This window comes from Saimiri boliviensis, chromosome 19, assembly GCF_048565385.1.
Source record: "Saimiri boliviensis isolate mSaiBol1 chromosome 19, mSaiBol1.pri, whole genome shotgun sequence".
Classification (NCBI taxonomy): Eukaryota; Metazoa; Chordata; class Mammalia; order Primates; family Cebidae; genus Saimiri; species Saimiri boliviensis.
In genome coordinates this window covers 22,970,414-22,991,979 of record NC_133467.1, presented here as the reverse complement: position 1 = coordinate 22,991,979, position 21,566 = coordinate 22,970,414, and the positions used below count along the sequence as shown (strand labels likewise).

The 21,566-nt window shown below is 35.7% G+C and overlaps 1 long non-coding RNA gene across 3 annotated transcripts in view; it reads right to left on the bottom strand.

The window, feature by feature from the left end:
- Nucleotides 1-21,566, bottom strand: part of LOC104650946 (uncharacterized) — a 313,310-nt gene that overhangs the window by 226,097 nt on the left and 65,647 nt on the right. For all 3 annotated transcript variants that reach the window (XR_012515011.1, XR_744526.3, XR_012515012.1), the window contains exon 3: nucleotides 10,262-10,417. This is a non-coding gene — a long non-coding RNA (uncharacterized LOC104650946). The remainder of the gene's footprint in view (nucleotides 1-10,261; nucleotides 10,418-21,566) is intronic.

Genomic DNA, 21,566 nt, shown 5'->3' with positions numbered 1-21,566 from the left:
GGTGGTGGTGGTCCAGAGACCACAAATGAGAACCACTGGAACAGGGAGATCTTGTACATCATAGACACATTGGTTTCTCCCGACACAGAATAGATCTCAGAGGTCAAGTGTAATTTTGCAGATGTGGAAACTGGGGTTTAAGAAAGCCAGGTAATATTGCTTGAAGCCGTGAAGGAGAACTAAAAGCTCTCTCCTCCCATCTCAGAGCTTGCTGATTCTACATTACTCTGTTCAGCCAGTCTCTGTGCCCATGACTCCCATGGTCTGAATGTTGTTTGAGGTCTATGAATGTTTCCAAAATTTAAAGATAGGTCTTCAACCTCCCAAAAGGTGATTTTAAGTATTCTGCATTAAAATCTTTCTAAAATGTATTATATGCTTCTGGATCTCACAAAGAGTATGTAAAAACTTTAATCAATTTTTTTTTTTCAGTGAGGGGTCACTACTATGGTGGGAAGAGTAGGTTTAGTAGAGGGAAGGGCAAATACCAAGAGCTCATTTTAGACACATCAAGTTTGAGATATATATGAAGTGTTAAAGTTAAAATGCAAGCAGGAGCTAAAGAATATTGATCTGGAGCTCAGTGAAAATTCTAGATTAGAGATATTAATTTTTATGTCATTAGGACATAAATATAAAGACCTTTGTTTTACTATATTATGTAAAGTCTGAAAAGAGGTAGAGAGGGGAAGAAAGACAAGAACCAAGCCCTTAGGGTACTCCAATATTTAAAGATTGGAAAAATGAGGAGAAATCAACAAAGACCAAGAAGGAAAAGCCAGAAATACCAATATATCCAAACCAATATGAGAGCAGGTTGGATTTATGGCACAGCTGCAGATAATGTATAAATACAAAATTGCCAGACGTTGGGGCTTCAATTCAGATTACACCTATTTTCTCAGTGAAATAGGAAGCAAATCGATGAACAAGAATATAAGTATAAAATGAGACCAATCAGTATGGCTATGTGTTTTTCTCCAGCCATATTCAGTTGTACGGGGGCAGGCAGGGAACAGACAGTTATGTTCAACTTTGTAAGTTAAATTTAGGAAAATATGGGAAAGTAGTTGATAGACAAGGGCATTGTAGATGTTTGCCAGGGGAATTATTAAAATTTAATGATGGAACTAAAGCTGGTTAAAGAGGGAAGCAAAGACAGAAGAGATTGGGGGAATGGAAAAGCAGTAGGATCAATGAGTACCAGATACCTATACTTTAAGCCGGAAATGTCACTGGAGAATACTGAGTTAACAGAGTTGTTTCTAATTTTTTGTAAATAAGTGAGGTATCACCTATAAAAACTCTAAAAATTCTATCCTTGCTTCTGTTGGTTTTCTGCAGCATTTTTTCTCACTCACTGTTAAGCTTTCAGATGTCTCTATTCTGCCACTGCTATCACTTTGTCCAACCCTCTTCTTTCCACCTACCTCCCTCTCCCACCCCCAACAAGTACCTAGTTTTACTTTCTGCTTCCAGTGGGCCATTGAATGAGAAAATGAATTACTACAATTGTGTGTCAGAGTAAATAGGATTCTGAGAAGCTGGAATTAGATTCACAAAGTGTTTGGATTTTTCAGTGGAAGTCATCCAGAGCTGAGACACTTCCTACCTTTTATGCAGCAATATTCCAAATAGTTACATTTACTAAATAAGTCATTTCTCTGACATCAAATCTGTAGTTAGATCCAAGTTTGCTATTTGCTGAATGAGAAAACTTGAGTAAGCCTCTACTTCTTCCTCTAGACCATAAGCCTCCTAAAGGTTAGGGCCAAATTCTATATGTTTTTGCATATCTATTGCCAAATGTATTTGAATCATGAAAGATGTTCAATACTTTTTAAAAATAACTAGATGAGTGAGAATCTTAGAAAAAAAAGTAAGCATTTTAATCAGCAGCAAAACTACATGCAAATGAAGTAACAGTAAACAATGTCAAGCAACAAATGGTATTCCAAGCTGTTTTTAGAGAGGGAATATAGTTGATCCTGTGAGGCATTTAATATAAGGTAAAAGAATGAGGTCATGTGGGAAAAGGCTAGAGTGCTACATGAAGGTACATATGGAGCCAGCACACTCCTGAGTATATTCCCATTCTCCAAATATCATGTGTGGTAGACTGAACTGTGGCCTCCCAAGATGCCTTCATCCTAATCCCTGGTGCCTGTGAATATTGCCTTATATGGCAAAAGAGACTTTCCAGGTGTGATTAAATTAAATAACTTGTGATAAACATGTTATGTTGGATTATGCAAGCGGGCCCAATATAATCATAGGGATTCTCTTAAGAGGGAGGCAGGAGATGAGGGAGACAGAAAGTGATGTGATAACGGATGATGGATAGAGAAAAAGGGATTTGAAGATACTACACAGCTGGCTTTGAAGATATAGGAATATGGCCATGATCCCAAGGATGTAAATGGCCTCTGGAAGGTGGAAGATACCAAGCAATGAATTCTCCCCTAGAGCCTCCGGAAAGAACCAATCCAGCTGGTACCTTGACTGTACCTAATTAAAATTTATTTCAAACTTCTGGCCTCCAGAAGGATAAGATAAGAAATCTGCATTGTGTATGTGGTAATTTGTTACAATGGGAATAGGAAACTAACACGTATGTTTTCACATAGGATTTAAAAGAGAATTAATGAAAATTTAATTAAAAATAAAGATAAATATATGTGACTTTCTTGCCAGTGTACTACAAATTCCAGTTGGTTTTAGCAAATGCAGTTATTTGGCTAAGAATAATTTTGAGGGAAAAGGCATTTTGGAAGTGGAATAAAAAATATTGTTCATATTTTAGAGTAGAGAAAACATGATTATGTAATTGATCGAACTCACCAGGGCACACTCGAATAGAAAGTTTCTTGCCTTTTATTACCAGCTCCTCTTGGAATCAAGTGATTCACCCCTACAGTACACTTTGGGAAAACAACCCTTTTCCTTTATCCCCATATATTCTCTTATTCTCTAACAGGCCATCTCAAAACTGTTTAGGTGGCAAGGACATTAATGACGATTTTGTTATACAAATTACACCTTTGTAAGTAGATAGCATTTCACAACTTAGCATCCTAATCAGATTCAGCCCCTTCTAATTCAGTTCTCCTCAGCTTGACTGGGCCACTTTTAATCCTGCTTCTCTATACTGGACACTAGACAAATCCCTGAGTTGGTGGAAGACGAATGAAAGAAAACATGATGAACCAACTGAAGCTGAAAAACTGATCAAAGAAAAGAGCACCCCAGGCCTAAAAAATCAAGGTCCTCTCTATAGACCCAAATGAAAGTTTGTGATGCAAAATTGCTGTTGCTCAAAATGACCAAACTAGTCTCAGGGGCTTTGCTAATGACTCTGCCATCTAGGAAGGTAGAGAGCTTAAAATATAATATTTTTGGGGTAAGGGGCTAGCACAAGATTACAAGAATGTCAAATTTAAATGAAAAGCTTTGGTCATAGCAAACACCAAAAAACTGTCCACAGGAATAGCTTACCTAAAATCCAACTAAAACGGTAAGGCCCCTCACTTAATTGCCTTTAAATAGGAAGTCCAACCCTTAAAATGTATGCCTAAGGATGACAGAACTCTTCACTGAAACTTCTCTTATAAGGAGCCATAAATCACTCTGTGGATTCCAGAGCAAGGAAATCACCTAGTGTATGAGCTCCCCTGTAGAACTTACTTATACTGGGAAGTGGATTATGATGGTGAAGTAGCTTTGAAAGCCCTGCTTACTATGAGAAACACTTAAAGTTAGGGGTACAGTCAGGACTACTTATCACTCACAAGGAGACAACCAGAGAGATTTAAATAAACAGTCTGAAATACACTGAGGACCCACAAGCCTTGATAGAAAGTAAAAAAGACAACATGTAGAATTTTTGCTATCTGTTCCTTGAAATGATACAGTGATAGTTACTCCTTTTATAATAATTTAGATGCAGTGATAGTTACTCCTTTTATAATATTTAGAACAATTCCATAGTATCAAGTCATGAATACTCTGTAATTCTGTAGAAACTACAAAAACTGAAGGAATGGTGGCCTGAACTTTTTGCTGGAGAGAGGTGTTTCTTTAATTCTCCCTAGAACCTCTTTAACGAATTTTCCTTCTCTATTTAATCTATTGCAGTGGTGAGGGTGATGAATAAGAATCATTTGCTTCATTGCTCTAGTAAGTCTGTGTTTAAAGGATGATGTCAAATCTGGTGTATACACTAGAGTAGGAAAAATACTTGGAGTCATTATAGATTGTTCAAACCCTCTCAGCATCTGCTATATTGCTTTTAAATATAATTTGTCACAAGACCCGCACTTCCTACTTAGGAAGAATAATAATGACAATACTTACCATCTTCTATGAAAAAAACAGTATAACCAAAGTATATGAAACAGTAATTTTTAAGATACTGGATATTAAGGAACAGAGAAAAATGGTCCCAGAGAAACAGGAAATGAGTAAGGTGAACCCAACAATTATCTCAGATTTCTGCCTTGTGAGAGTTGACAGCTTTTAGCACATGAAGAGAGAATCCAGGTAGAGTTCACGGGATTCCCTGAGTTGAAGACACAGAGCTAAGAGTCCAGGGAGACCAAGGTAGCTACAGTTCACAACACAGAGAACCAGGAAGTACATAGCTGCACAAAAGAAGAAGTCCAAGAACTTGCAAAGTGTACCCCTTGAGTAATTCATTAGAGTACTGATCAGTGCATGCATGTAAAGAAACCAACCAAGCTAGGGAAATAACTACCTGAAAAGTTTAATGATAATAATATGCGGCAATTACACAGCATCTGGGAGAGTATCTGCCCTTATCACCATAGGAAAATGTCATAATTCACAATGAATTAAAAAGAGTACTCAGAATAATCTTACCTCTGTGGTATGGAATAACTAGTAATAGATCAAATAATACTTTGGTCTCATGTAATACATCTTAAGAGTCATACACAAAAAGATAAACTGTTTCTAAGTAACCTAACTGCATCCCAGTAGAAAACTGTAACATACTTAGAGGAATACAAAAATAACCAGTACCCAGAAAAGTAAAATTCACAATGTCTGGCACCCAGTCAAAAATTATCGGGAATGCAAAGAAGCAGGAAAATTGAATCCATGATGAGGAAAGAAAACAGTCTATTGAAATTGACACAGAACTGACACACATGTTTGAATCAGCAGACAAGGATATAAAAACATTTACAGTAACTGCATTCCATATGTTCAGAGAATTATGTAAAAACATAAAAGAAAATTTTAAAAACCTAATCAAACTTCTAGTGATGAAAACAAAAATGTCTGATGATAAATACACTGGATGAAATTAGAAGCAGATAGGACCTTACAGAAGGAAATATAAGTGAATTTGAATACAAAACCAAAAATAAACTTCCCAAGATAAAGTACAGAGAAGAAAGAATTTAAAGAATAAATAAAACAGCACCAGTGAGCTATGGAGCAACTTTGATCAGCCTAATACAGATGTGTCTGAAAGACAGAAAGGAAATGCAAAAGAGATACTTGAAGAAATAATGGTCATTTAAAAAAAAAAGATTAAAAATGTAAACTCAAATATCCAAGAAGCTCAATTAATTCCAAGTACAAGAAATATGAAGAAAAAGACTGCACCTACCAAGGGAAATTATAATCTTTGTGAAGATTTTTAACTACAAATTAAAATTAAGTGGCCTTATATATCTTATAACAAAGACTAGAACTGTTCAAATTGTTTGTTTCTTCTGGAGGGAGTTTTGGCAATTTGCTTCTATCAAAAAAATTGGTCCATTTTATTTAAGTTGTTGATCTACAGGATTCTATCAAACACGAAAGGAAGAAGTAATACCAATTCTGTACAAACTCTTTCAGAAAAATTAAAGAGGAAATAATATTTCCCAATTTATTATTTGGTTTTAGTATTATTGGGATTCCAATCCAGAAAAAAAGACATAAAGAAAGATAATGATAAATGTAATATTTATAAAGATGCAAAAATTTTAAACAATACTTCATCCAAGCAAATGCAACAATGCAAAACAAGAAATAATATATCATGAACAAGTGGGGTTTGTTCCATGAATGCAAGGTTGGTTTAATGTAAAAAATCAATTTATGTAGTTTGCCATATGAAACTATAAAAACTAAACCATGTATCACTTCAATAGATTTAGGAAAAGCACTTGACAATATCCACATACATTAATTATCAAAAGTCTCAATAAACTACGAACAGACTGGAACTTTATTTACTTGAAAAAGGGAATCTGAAAAATATATTGCTAACATCATCCTTAATGGTGAAAAATTAAATGTGTTCCCTTAAGTAATAGAAGATAATAAAAATCCCCACTCTACCGCTTCTGTGTATCATTAAACTGGAGGCTCTACCTAGTCAGTGAAGACTGTTAAGAAAAATAAATGAGGCTGGGTGCAGTGGCTCACGCCTGTGATCCCAGCACTTTGGGAGGCCAAGGTGGATGGATCACGAGGTCAAGAGATCGAGACCATCCTGGTCAACATGGTGAAACCCTGTCTGTACTAAAAATACAAAAATTAGCTGGGCATGGTGGCGCACGCCTGTAGTCCCAGCTACTAGGGAGGCTGAGGCAGGAGAATTGCTTGAACCCAGGAGGCAGAGGTTGCGGTGAGCCGAGATCGCGCCATTGCACTCCAGCCTGGGTAACAAGAGCGAAACTCCGTCTCAAAGAAAAAAAAAAAGAAAGAAAAAAAAATGAAAGTTGTCCAGATTGGAAAGGAAGAAATTGTATTTGTTCACATATATAAAGACAATCTATGGAGAAAGTCATATGGAATTTACAAAAATGCTACTAGAACTAATAAGTGAGTTTAGCGAGATTATAGTATACAAGATTATAAACAAAAATAAATGTTATTTCTATATACTAGAAACAAAATATAAATTGAAATAAAAATATCATTTACAATAGCATCAGAAAATATGAACTACTGAAAGATAAAGCTGACAAAAGATTTACAAAACCTATACACTAAAAGCTATAAAATATTGCTGAAATTAAAGAAGACCCAAGGAAATGAAGAGAGATATTGTATTTGTTAGTAAATAAAATCAATATAGTTAAGACATCAAATCTCCCCAAACTGATCGATAGATTCAATAAATTCAAACTTCCAGTAGGCCTTTTTTAAAAGATAGACAAGCTGAGTATAAAATTCATATGAAATTGCAAAGAAAAGAAAATAAACAAAACATCTTTGGTGTAGAATAAACTTTTAAAGTCGAGACTTATTTACAGCTACATAAATCATGACAGTGTGGTATTGGCATAAAAATATAAAAATAAATCAATGGACAATAATAGATTTTAAAAATAGATTCACATATATATAGATAACTGATTTTCTACAAAGATGCAAAGGTGATTCTGTGGAGAAGGGATACTGTTCAACATCTGGTTCAGGAACAGCTGAATATTCAAATGCAAACTCTGACTATTATCATACTTTTTATCACATTTATAAACTCAAAAATGATCACCGACCTAAATGTAAATCCTAAAACAATAGAATCTTCTGAAGAAAAAATAGGTGAAAATCTTTGTGACTTTTGATTATGCTAAGATTTCTTAGATAAGACACCAAAAGCATGATCCATTAAACAGGCCCCCAAAAGTGACAGACGATACTTCATGAGAATTAAATATTTCTGCTCTTTGAAAGACACTGTTAAGAACATGAAAAGACAAGTCACAGACTGGGAGAAAATATTTGCAAATCAGATATCCAAAAAAGAATTTGTATCCAGAATCTATAAAGAACACATAAAACTCAGTAATAAGAAAACAAACCACCTAATTTTAAAAATCAGGAAATATTTGAACACACACTTCATCAAAGATATCTGTATGGCCAATAAGAACACAAAAAGATGCTCAATATTATTAGTCATTAAGGAAATGCAAATTAAAACCACATCACTACACACCTATTAGAATGTATAACATTAAATAGTCTGACCATAGTCAGGATTGGTGAGGATGTGGAGGAACTGGAATAGCTGATGGAAATGCAAAATGATAGAATTATTTTAGATGACAGTCTGGCAGTTCCTTAAAAAGTTAAATATATACCTACCAAATTATTTCTACTCCTTCATAGAAATTAAAGCATATATTCATACAGAGGCTTTTTTATTCCCAATATACTCATAGTATCAACCATTATTTGTATCAACCATTATTTTTTAACTAATAATAAATGCAGTAAATGATATTATTTTTGTATATTCTTAGCAATCAGTAACTTGAGGTCTGAGCTACCTTTAAACACACTAAATTTCTCCTGCCTCGCACTGTACTTAGAATACAGCAGATGTGTGACTGTCTTCTTTATGCCAGTGCCAGTTAAGGGCATAATGTAGATATCTTGTCCTATTTGAGATTTTAAAAAAAAAAAAAAAAAAAAAAAGCAAATCCTTAACCCCAGAGAACATAAGAACACGCTGAAGTTTGAGAAGTACAGCTCTCAGAGAAAAGCGTTATGGTATGCCCCAGCTATTTGGAAATTATCACAAGATTCATGCTAGGTATTTAATATCCAATAACCAAGCATATACAGAGTGAGGCCATTTGGATTTGATGGCAGAAATAAATACAGCAGTACCCCCTTATCCACTGTGGCCTTTTTTTTTTTTTTCTTGAGACAGAGTCTTGCTCTGCTGCCAGGCGCCAGGCTAGAGTGCAATGGCGCGATCTCGGCTCACTGCAACCTTTGCCTCCCAGGTTCAAGCAAGTCTCCTGCCTCAGCTTCCCAATTAGCTAGGACTATAGGCACGTGCCATCACACCCAGCTAATTTTTGTATTTTTTAGTAGAGATGGTGTTTCACCATGTTGGCCATGATGGTCTCAATCTCTTGACCTCATGATCCTCCTCAGCCTCAGCCTCCCAAAGTGCTGGAATTACCTCCCAAAGTGCTGGGATTACAGGCATGAGCCGCTGTGGCCCTTTACATAGTTTTAGTACCCGTGGCCAACTAGGGTCTGAAAACAGTACAGGGAAAATTCCAGAAATAAACAGTTCATCAGATTTCAATCACTCAATCACATGTCATTCTGTTTAACATGATGAAATCTCACATTGTTCCACTTTGTCCCCTCAGGATGTGAATCATCCCTTTGCTCAGCACATCCACACCTACCCACTCATTAGTCACTTAGTAGCCATCTCGGTCAGCAGATGGAAAAAAAACCAGTATATATAATTGGCCCTCCATATCCACAGGTTCTGGATCCATGGATTCAACCAACAGCAGATTGAAACTGTATTTTTTTTAAGTAGAAGAATAAAAAATACAGTATGACAACTATTTGTATAGCATTTACCTTGTATCTGGTATTATAAGTAATTTAGAGAGGATTTAAAGTATATGGGAGGATGAGCATAGGCTATATGCAAATACCACACCACTTTACATAAGAAACTTGAGCATTTGTGGGTTTTGTTATTCACAGGGGTCCTGAAACCAATCCCTTGCAGATACTGAAGTATGACTGTATAGAGTTTGGTACCATCGCTGGCTTCAGACAACCATTGGAGGTCTTGGACTATCCTCCACAGATTAGAGGGGACTACTGTATCTCTAAACTAGAAGCAATTGACTTTGGCCTCCCTATTATTCTTGATAATGTTATTTTACTCATTAAAACTTTCTTCAGTTGCTAGTGACAGAAATAAACTCTAATTCGCTTGTGGAAAAAGAAAATTCAGCTTGAGCATACATGAGCAATTCACACAAGTGAAATGAGAGATACAAGAATCAGAGCCTCAGGACCTTTAGCCAGAGACTCAAAGCCACAAGATTTCTTCTGTCTCTGTCTGACAACTGCCTTCACTTGGCTTCACTCTGCAAGCAGATTCTCTCGACACTTCTGCTAGCAGCCCCAGGTTCCTATCCTCCTGTCTTGGAAACCTTAGAGAATATGTTTAGTTCCAGGGAAGGATTATGAGTGCTTTTTCTTAGGTCATCTACCCATCCTAGATCCATTCACTGTAACTAATGAAATGAGATACTATAGGTAGACCTGAGCTATCCTCCTTTCCACCCTTTAGCCAGGGAACAATATTTGTAACAGGAAAGGAGGAACAGAACGGTTATTATTCCAAGAAAAATAATAATTCTCACAGTTTGCTGTGGGTGTGACATGTTGTTGGATGATGGGTAAGAGAGTTCAAATTGAGAGGGATTTCTGAAATTATTGAAATGAAGGAAGCACTTTTACTTACATAGGCTTTATCAAAATGTTCTTCTTTGAGCCAGGCTGGGGACATTGCACTGTTCTCTTCCTGGATACCGCCTCCATGTTGAGGATGATCAAATTTCCCAAGATTCTGTGAGCCAGGTGAGTCTCTAAGATACCCTGAAACCTCAATAATCCAAACCTATTAAGGAACAAGATGAAGTATTTTTAGGATTTAAAGATTGTAGCAAGCTCTACAGAACTGACACACAGGTTACAAGAAGAGCACTAAGGAAACAAGTATTATAGGGCACCATTCCCTTTGATTTGTCACACTGATTTCATATCTGCTGGAGAAAGTATAAATGTAAATCCAGGGAAAAGTTTTATTTTTATTTGTTCTCATTTCCTGAAAAAATTTGTTTCCCCATCACATTAAAAGATGGCAAAAAATCTAGATAAAGTATAAATTTCTTCACAAAATACTAAGATAGTTTTGTTTTTCAAATTTCTTTTTGCAAAGATAAAAATCATACCAAACTGATTGAAGATCATTGCTGAGAACATTAATACATCTATAGGTGCATCATTATAATTTGTATCTGAAAAATGGGCATTTAGTCAAATGCCCAAATCATAATTTTTGATTAAGTTTATTTATAAGAAGAAACAACTAGGAAATTCCGTCTTGCATTTCAGTGGGGACCCATTCTCTGCTTTGAAGAAATACCTTAGCTATACTGTAGAGCTCCTATATTGTCTATTACTCTGCTTCTTGGTTTCTTGGATAGAATCTATAGCTCACGCTAAATTATTACATTCTTAACTGTGCTATAAGTATCAGGTTGTCAGTTGAGATAGTTTTCCAGCCTCTAGAAACATATTCAAAGCAAAAACAGGCTGGGGGATTATCTGCTATGGGTTTACCCTTACCTGAATGGGTCTCCCAGGAATGGATTATTTTGGTGCTTAGCATTCCTCTTTGGAGTTTACTTTCAGAGGCTTCTCAATCTGGTTCCCTTTATTCTCTCAGTAACCCAGAGTTTTCAAAGGTTTCTGTTCATATCTTTCAAGTTTGTTAGTTTCTAAGAAAGTTTAATGCCCACTTACCACCTGCATCTTTTCCCTCTGGGTCTTTGCATTAGGAGGCAGATGCAGTGTTAAATAACTACTCCATTTATCAAACAATGATCCATCCTTGGGACTCCCCAGTGCTCTAAATCACAGGCTACACTGAGCAACATGTAAATGGCCACATTTTTCTTCATTAGTCAATATTAATAAAAGGAACGTCTCATTTAAGAAAAAGTATTCAAGTCTAAAAGCCTCAAGAATCAGAAGTCATGAATAAAAACTAATTCTAGAAAGACTGAAAAGGGAAATAACCCTTAGACATTGATTTTTTTTTCTTTTTTTTTGACAGAGTTGTGCTCTGTCACCAGGCCGGAGTGCAGTGGTGCAATCTCGGCTTACTGCAACCTCCGCCTCCCGGGTTCAAGCAATTCTCCTGCCTCAACCTCCCGAGTAGCTGGGACTACAGGTGTGTGCCACCATGCCCAGCTAATTTTTGTATTTTTAGTAGAGATGGAGTTTCACCATGTTGGCCAGGATGGTCTTGATCTCTTGACTTCCTGATCTGCCTGCCTCAGCCTCCCAAAGTGTTGCGATCACAGGTGTGAGCCACTCTGCCAGGCCTAGACATTGATTTTAAAAAATTTCCAGTTTCCATGGAGTAGCTCCCAAATTCTTAAAAATTCCTTTAAAGGAAGTCAAGCTCAAATGAACTATTTCTAAACTTCTTTCTCATCCCTTCTCAGGAAAAAAAGTAGTTTTCCCATAATGAACAAAACTCCCTTCAGAGCATTTCCCCCTTCCTTTACTGAATTATACATGTGCATTCATAGGTTTTCTCAAAAAAAAAAAGTAAGAATTATACATGAATCATGATTGTACAACTTAAATATTCTCAAAGTAAATGCATCCATGTAAATGGGGAAACAGATAAAAAATGAGAACTCAACACAACTCCCAGAAGCTCCCTTGCGTGTCTTTCTAGTTATTATACTATACCCCAGCTCCCAACAAAGGGTAACAACAATTCTGATTTATAATACCAAAGATAATTTCAGCTTATTTTTGAAATCTATACTCCTGTTCAACATATACCTTTTTTGTGAGTTGCATCTTTCACTCAACATTTCATTGAGTGAAATGCATCTATGTTGATGCATGCAACTGCAGTTTGATCGTCATTACTATTTAGTACTTCATTTTAGTACTTCATTAGTACAGCAAATTTAGAAAACTGATATTATGTATTAAAGATAAACATATGTATTCCCTATGACCTAGCAATTCTACTCTTATATATCAACAGATGTAAAACTAAGTATGTATTTGTTAATATATGTTTTTAAAAAGTATATCTCTATTCAATATATACCATTTTGTGTCTTGCTTCTTTTACTCAACATTCATTGAGATTTATCCATGGTGATTCATCTAACTGCAGTTTGATTATAGTCACTGTTATTTAGTACTCCATTATACACATGAAGGACTATTTATTTATTCATTCTGTTATTATGAACATTTGGCTTATTTTTTGTTAGACTGCTAGCACTGTCACAAAAAAGGATTCATCCGAACTCAGTGGCAGTTCTGAAACTGAAATCTTTCTTCAGAGTTATACAAGTTGGGGGCAAAGGCAGGGCTTTTATAACCTCCATTCATTAGACAAAAGCTTCCCTGGAAAGGTGGTATGACATCAATGAAGGAATTCCAAGAGAAGGCTGACAGATAAATGCTTTTATGTAGCAGCACACCCAGAAGCTAGAGAAATAATTATCCTTTCCACCTCAAAGTGAGGTTGAAAGTGAAGGCTGGGCCATGTAGCACAGTACACACTAAAAATCCTTTCCATACACACAAAGATTTCCAAGAAAATTCTTAAGACAACATTTGCCAAAATTATGAGGTCACATGTCTCCATCATATTATGGTGAAAAAAATGTATCAAAGGGACAACTAGAAACCTTTATAGAAAAAGTTTATAATTGTAACCCAAATGATAGTGGACATAAATAAAGTCATCACATTTAAAAACCAAATTTTTGGCTGGGCACTGTGGCTTATGCCTGTAATGCTAGCACTTTGGGAGGTTAAGGAGTGTGGATCACCTGAGGTCAGGAGTTTGAGACCAGCCTGGCCAACATAGGGAAACCCCCTACTAAAATACAAAATTAGCTGGGCATGATAGCAGGTGCCTGTAATCTCAGCTACTCCGGAGACTGAGAAAGGAGAATCACTTGAACATGGAACTCAGAGGTTGCAGTGAGCCGAGATCACACCATTGCACTCCAACCTGGGCAACAAGAGTAAAACTCTGTCTCAAAAAAAAAAAAAAAAAAAACAAAAAAAAAAATCTATCTTTAAAGAACTTTTTTTTTCCTGCTCCTGGGTACTTTAAACCTCATAATTTTTCCCAGTTATTTCTGCAAGATCCCAAGAGAGGTTTTTCTATGTGGGAGAAATACGTAGGCTCATACATCTCTTTGACAGTCTCCTTGTCAAGGCATTCCGCATTTGAGTGCTCTGACAGTACCCTGTCCTACCAGGCCAAGCAATCTGTGCTGATGAACATTTTGTCCCTCAGACTGCTAGAGCTATGTTGCAATATGAAGCACAGAGAGAGTTCTTTCCTACTCTATGTTGCACTTTGTCACTGAGCCTCATAGAATCTCTGCCTGTGTGCAGAGTCCCCAAAAGTCTTTTTGGGAAATAGATCCCACAGCTTTGATTTATAGCAGGCGTCCCCAAACTACGGCCCGCTGGCCGCATGCGGCCCCCTGAGGCCATTTATCCGGTCCCCCACCCCACTTCAGGAAGGGGCACCTCTTTCATTGGTGGTCAGTGAGAGGAGCACAGTATGTGGCGGCCCTCCAACCATCTGAGGGACAGTGAACTCGCCCCCTGTGTAAAAAGTTTGGGGACGCCTGGTCTATAGTATCTCTCTACAGAAAGGCTAAAAACAAATTGATTAGACCAGATAGAGAAGAAGACATCATGCCATTGTCTTGGCCATTGTTCTTCACTCTGATTTTTGCTCTCACTCATAATGCCTCTTTCTGCCTCCTACACAAAAGCCCGTACATATGGACCCTCCATATTCATGAGTTCTGCATCCTGGGATTCAAATAACCACAGATAAAATATATTGAGAAAAAACAATTTTAAAACTATAATAAAAATACAAATTTTAAAATATAGTATGAGAACTATTTACATAGCACTTACTTTTTATTAGGTATTATAAGTAATCTAGAAAGGATTTAAAGTATACAAGAGGACGTGCATATGTTATATGTAAATACTATTCCATTTTATATAAGGGACTTGAGCATCTATGATTTTGGTATCTATAAGGGGTTCTAGAACCAAGTCCCCACAAATACTGAGGGATGACTATACTGATACCAATTCATGCAAACAGATATTTGCAGAGATCACAGGTTCTTCACCTCTACAAGCCACTAGACTATGAATCTCAGTTTGGACTCACCAAGGAACCCTGCCACACTATTAGCAGAATCTTTCAAAATGCTTATGGTTAACACATTTGAGACATATACTTTTTCAAATTCTTCTATTTTTAAAATTTTATTTGTATAAATATGTAGGGTACAAGTATAACTTTTTTACATGGATATATATTATGTAATGGTGAAGTCAGAGCTTTTGTGTGTCTATCACCTGGTTAATGTACATTGTACCCATTAAGTAATTTCTCATCATCCAACCTGCTTCCCCATTCCCTACCCTTCCAGGTCTGCAGTATCTGTCATTCTACTCGATACCCATGTGTACACATAATTTAAATCCCACTTATAAAATTGGTAAAAGCATGGAATCATAAAAATCATACTTATACACTGTTAAAGGCAGAATTGTGCCCCACCTCCTCTCACTCCCAAATTCACATGTTGAAGTCCCCATTCCCAGTACCTCAGAATATGACTATTTAGAGACAAGGTCTTTAAAAGGTATTATGTTAGAAGAAGGTCATGAGGGTGGGTCCTAAATCAATGTAACCAGTGTTCTTATAAGATACTAGAATACAGACACACATAGAAGGAAGAGGACATGGAGACACAGGGGGGAGAAGATAAGCCATTTACAAACTAAAGAGAGAGGCTTCAGAAAAAGCAAACCTTCCTGACACCTTGAATCTTGAACTTCTAGGCTCCAGAATTGTGAGAAAATAAATTTCTGTTGTTCAAGCTTCCTGGTCTGTGGTACTTTTGTATAACAGTACTAGCAAACTAATCCATACTTCTTATTTTAAGTTAAAACATTAAGCTTTATTCCTCTGCCAATATTTCAATGGAAAGCCAAAGCCCTTATTTTTAATTAGTAGCCACTGATTGGAATATTCAATTTTCTCTCTTTCATTAACCACACCCATAAGCCATATACAGTATTGTCTAGATTTTAACTTCTGGTTTCTCTCACCTGGAGAAATTTAAGACAATGTGAAGCAGCTTACATCAGAATTTTAGATTTACAGAACTTGTTTCCAATCTTTTCATTCCCAACCTTTTTCTAATTTAAGAATGTCTTGGCCATTTACATTCATCAAGTATTTGCAAAGTACTTATAGAAACTATTGATTTCTCCAATATATCTTTTATCATTTTATGTATGATTAAGTTAAACAATATAAAAAATAGTACAACTAGTATGAACAGGTTAAAAAACAACATACTCTTGATAAACATATAACTCAACTTGTGGGATGTGAGGTATATAAGCTTATTGGAGAGTATCCTACTAGCTGCAGACTTCGGTAAACTGCAGGCATTAGTGAGTATGCCTTACAGAAAGCCAGGAGAGTCAGTTAGGGTAGCTTAACGAAGTTTGTTTTATATTTAGAAGCAACAGCATGGCATTTCCAAGAGAAATCCATTTTTAAAAAGCCTTCACATATGCTCTAAGTTTGATACTCACAAAACATTGCTTCAGGTACATTAAAAATGAAGGTGTAGTCTTTACAGGTCATGCAGGTCTAGTTTATTAATTGTGTTGCTCAAATCTATACCTCACTGACTTGGCCTACTTGTTCTAACAGGTATTAATAGAGACACGTTAAGTTTTCTAACTATGCTTATGGATGAATCTATTTCTTCTTTTCTTTTTTTGCTTTCTATATTTGAAGACTATGTTCTTATCTGTATAAAAATTTAGGATTATTATATCATCCTGGTATACTGCCAGTAAAACATGTCCCACTGTGCCTATTGTAATTTTTCTCACCTTTAAATCTTCTTTGCATGATGCTAACAGCAATATACCAGCTTTAAATGGTTGTTTCCATGGTATATATCTTTGTACCTTTTTACTTTCAATTTTTTTGTATACTTATTAAAGTATCTCTTATAAGCAGCTACAACTGCATGTGTTTTTAATGCAAATCTGATGACATTAGTCTTCTAAAATGAAATATTTACTGCATTCACATTTAATATAATTACTAGTATATCTGGTTTCAACCCTGTCATTTTACTATTTGTTTTCTTTGTCTTTTAATTAATTATACATGATTTAACTATTATGAGTGGTTACTCTAGATATTATAACACGCATTCTTGACATATAAAAGGCTTGTATAAAATACTGCTTGTATCATTTCTTATTAATACAAATACCTTAGGACTGAGTTAACTCCTTTATCCACATCCATATTTTATACTTTCAAAGTCATATATTTTGATTCTATATATATTCTGTAACCCCACAAGACATCATCATTATTATTCAGATTCACATAAATACAAATGGTTCTTGCAATGATTCAACTTATTATTTTTTAAAAATTTTTAAATGGTATAAAACCAGTACTCACTGAGTATGCTCCTCAGCATATGACTGGGTTACATTTGGAGAAACCTATTACAAGTTGAAAATATTGTAAGTCAAAAACGCACCTTCAAGTTACAATGTTTCTATTTATGACAGGTTTATTGGGATATAATCCCATCATAAGTCGAGGAGCATCTGCGTTTATCCTTTCCATTTTTTGTATTCTGTTTTAATTTCTCTTTATTTTTTTCTTCATTCCCATGGTTCAATGCAGAATTATTTTTTTTTCTGCCATTATAATTTCCATTAGAATTACCTTCATGAACACCCAATTATCATGAGAACTCTCAGTATCTAATTGCCTGGAGATGTGTCTATTTTGCCTTAATTTTGAAAGGTAATTTAAACAGGTATAGAGTTTGAGGTAGGAAATCTTTTCTTTTAGCTATTTGAATAAAATACTTTATTATTTACTAGCTTCCATCATTTCTATTGAAAAGTAATTTGTTATTCTTTTTTAAAATAAATAAAAGCAATATAATTTTTAAATCTGAGAGCTATTAATTTTTTCTTTCTCTTTTTTTTTAGGAGCTTTATTATGTTTCTTTTCTTATTGTGTTGTTTACTTCATCATTTTCTTTGTGGAATTCATAACTCTTCTTGAATCTATGTCTTGATGTTTTTCAGCAGTTTTGGAAAATTGTCAGCTATTATCTCTTCAAATATTGCTTCTTTCCCATTCTCTCTCTTCTTCTTCTTCTAAGATTGTGATTACTCATTTGATAGATATTTTCACTATTTCCTATCTGTCTTTTATCTTCTATACTTTCCTTTACTTTGTTTCTCTATACTTTTTTCTGAATAGTTTCACTGACTTATCTTCTAATTCACTAATTCTATTTTTGGCTATGTCCAATTGGCTCTTAAACCCACACATTAATTTTTAAATTCAGTTATTGCATTTCTACTCTAGAATATCAATTTAATTATTTTTCTGGATTCCAGTTCTGCAACAATTCTCTTCATGTTGTCCTTTTTCGTTAGAATATTTATCGTAGTTATTTAAAGGTCCATGCCTGATAACTCTAATAAATGTCTCTCCTATAGATCTGTTTCATTTTTCCCCCCCATTTTTTTTTCCTCTTCAGTTTTGATCATTTGCCATTGCATCCCAGAAAGTGTGGTAATATTTTATTAAAGGATAACATTGTATATGAAATATTTTATTGATACCTTTATACTTTTGGTGATGTTATCTCCCTCCACAGAGTATTTATTTTGTTTTCAGTGGACTATTAGCCTAGGAAGATTGCTTTAATCAAACAAGGGATTAAACTGTCATGATAGTTTGTTTCAGTCACTGGAAGGACTTACTCTGTTCACTAATTCCAATTTGTATACCTTTAGGGATCTCAACTAAAAAAATTGTTTATCAGGTCCCTGACATATTCACAGATTCTAATATCTAAATTTTGTTTCCTCAGTCCCATGAAACTGCCAAAAGCAGCCCTCAGTTTCTCAATGTCGATCTGGATAGGAAAGGCATCTCCAACTTTCAGGCTCCTCTCCTGGTTCTTTTATCATTTTGACAATCTTGAATTCTCAATTTTTGACAGCCTTATAGCTCTTCAATGTCATCAAAATGATTTTTAAAAATTTATCCAGCATTTCAAGTTGTATTTCCTAAGCTGAATTCTAAAAGTATAATTTCTTGGTCAAAGTTATAGACATTTTAAAACTCTAAAACATGTTTGCACTATTATCTCCAAAAATATTTGGCTATCTATATTCTAATAATTAGGCTTAGTTTTAAGTGACTATCTATAACTTTATATTTTTTTAATTTGAGAAAAAACATGAAAATATTTTTAACCTAGAAAAGATTTTCTCCACCCATCCAGCCATAAAATTTTATTAATGGAATTTTTACTTTATTCTTCACACACAGCAAAAGATCTCTTTGGGCCTGATTCAAAATACATTAAACTTCACTCATAAAATATTTTATTCCTAGGAACATGTTTCCATTTATATCATACAGAGAGTTCCCATGAAATTCATGTTGTAACCTTAAATGCAATTGCTTCAATAATTGCTGAAATAAAGATCTGGTGGGCAAAGCCTAGGAAGCAGAAAAGTAACTTAAAGTTTTGCACATGGTCCAACATTTCCAGCATACATGTGTGGCATGACAATTTCCATGCATCTTCTGTTGCCACCCATTAGAAATGCAGCTAATTGAACACGTTAGTAACAGTCAGTTTGTGACTCATGAGAGGTAGAAAACTCAAGCTCTGCACTTTGTAATGACAGGAACAAATGCTGTGTGGCCTCTTAAGAAAGCTACAAGAATATGGGGTGGTTTAGGGCACCTCAACCAGAGAAGCTAACTTCAAATTACCAGACACATCTATTATGAAGTGTTGAAAGGAAAAAGACAAACAAATAATAAAGTTACAAAATAAAGTTTATTTTATCAAAATTAAAACGGCTTCCTTCCCTCCACTTCAGAGTAACCTTGAGATGGAACAGTCTGAGGATTACATTGCTATAATCCCTTAGCAGTTAGTTCCACAGCAGGAGGTTCCTGCTACAGACAAAATTATAGGGTTAGGAATGTTCACAATTCAGTGACCCGATTGGCTGACTATTCCTTAGAGCTTTAGAATTAAATATTTATACATCTAAATGGGAGCAAAGAAAGGAAAATGGTTCATAAAGAGAGTCCCAGAGCATGTATTATTGAAATAACAGATGGAAATACTATATTTTTGAAACATTCTTTCTATAAAGAAGTCTTTTGAAGTGTGTTTTGGTAGGATAAGCTGAGCCAAAAGTGGAGCAGAGTGAGAGAAAAAATAAGGTTTTATATTCAAATGTTTGGTGTCAGCAGAGTATAAAGTTAGCACTTCCCAAAAAAAGGCATGTCCCAAAAAGGACTGCAGCACAATGTGTTTGCTCTACTTCACATAACAGTCCCAAAGGAGAAATATTTCAAAATACATTTTACCGTCACTGCTCAATTTGTGTGTGGAGTCTCCCGAAGCTTGACCTCTGACATCTTTGCAGAGGGTGTATGGTGGGAGACTGAATTTTTTATGTTTCCTAAAATGACTGAAACCTAAGCTAAGACTCAGGTTATTATCTAGAAAAAGTTGTTGGCTACCTCATACTTGCTGCGAGTTTGGTAAGAAGTATATTTAAATTGTAGGTTTTATGCCATATGGGCAATAGTGATTGGTTATCTAGGCAGGGCTTGCAGACTAAAAATGGAGGTATGCAGAAAGCATGAAACTAGGCACAAGGCCAGATGAAAAATTCATCACACTTTCTTTATTTTCCTGTATACGGGAGCCTGTGCCCATGACAGAACCAACAATTCAGAATTATTCTGTTGTCTTTCCAGGAAAAATATCCCATTACTAAGCAATCAATTTGAAGTGCTCCATGGCCAGTCCAATTTCTCCATCATTTAGCTCTGAGGACATGGTTCAGTTATCCTGCTAGTCTTAGCTATTAGCTGGATCTGTCATATGATGATGTGATTTATTCATGGCAACTGGTAGTTACTCTGGTTGAAAAAAAAAAAAAAAAAGAAGAAGCCGCCACCACAGGAACACAATTATTTTGACCTTGTATCCAGACAAGATTTATATCTGTGACAACTATGTAATTCCTAGTTGAGTCTATTCTTGGGGAAAACAAAAGGAAGACTATCCTGGGAGAAGGACTATTGCCTGGGATGTAAGAAATGAAGGCATTGCCAGTTATCTTTCTTTTAGTACCCTGCTAAGTCCAGGGTATTGACAGATTCACATCAGGTGATCGAGGTATTGATAAGAGTTTGGGGATGTGGTGTTTGTATACACGCCCTCAGCACCAAACAATAGTCAGTTGGCAAAGAGCATAAATCCAATAACCTATGGCCTCTGAAAATTCAGAATGAGCAATCATATGGTAACTTCTGCCAAAAGAAAGAAACACGAAAGAGAAAAAGAGATAGTAACTCACTTGCACCTACCAGTGGGGACACCTTAGAGCAAAGAAAAAAATGCTTTAGTAATGGCTGCTTGGGTGACAGCATCTGGTTTAGGGAGTCAACTCAGAGAGACTCAGAAGCTCAGAGTTCCAGCCAGGAGCAGAAAGAACTCTTGGCAGAGCTGTTTCCTGTACCTCTTTTGATCACAAAGCTCAGTTTTGGAAAGGTTCTCAGCACTCTGTGGTTTCCTGGTCGTGCATCAGTACATTCTGGCTGAAACAGTTCCCTTCCTTCAGGCCAGCCCCTCCGCCAGTGGCTCCCAGCTCCATGGTTCACTCTCTTCAGATTTGAACTAGACTCCAAGGACACTGCTGGCTACAGCATAAACCTTGAATGAGAGCTTGCAGCTGGGATGGTAGCCCTCCCCTCCTTCTGATGGAGATCATAAAAGGAAAAAAACAAGGGTAAAACCAAAAATCCATAGAAGCATAGAGTTTTAGAATCAATGAGTGGT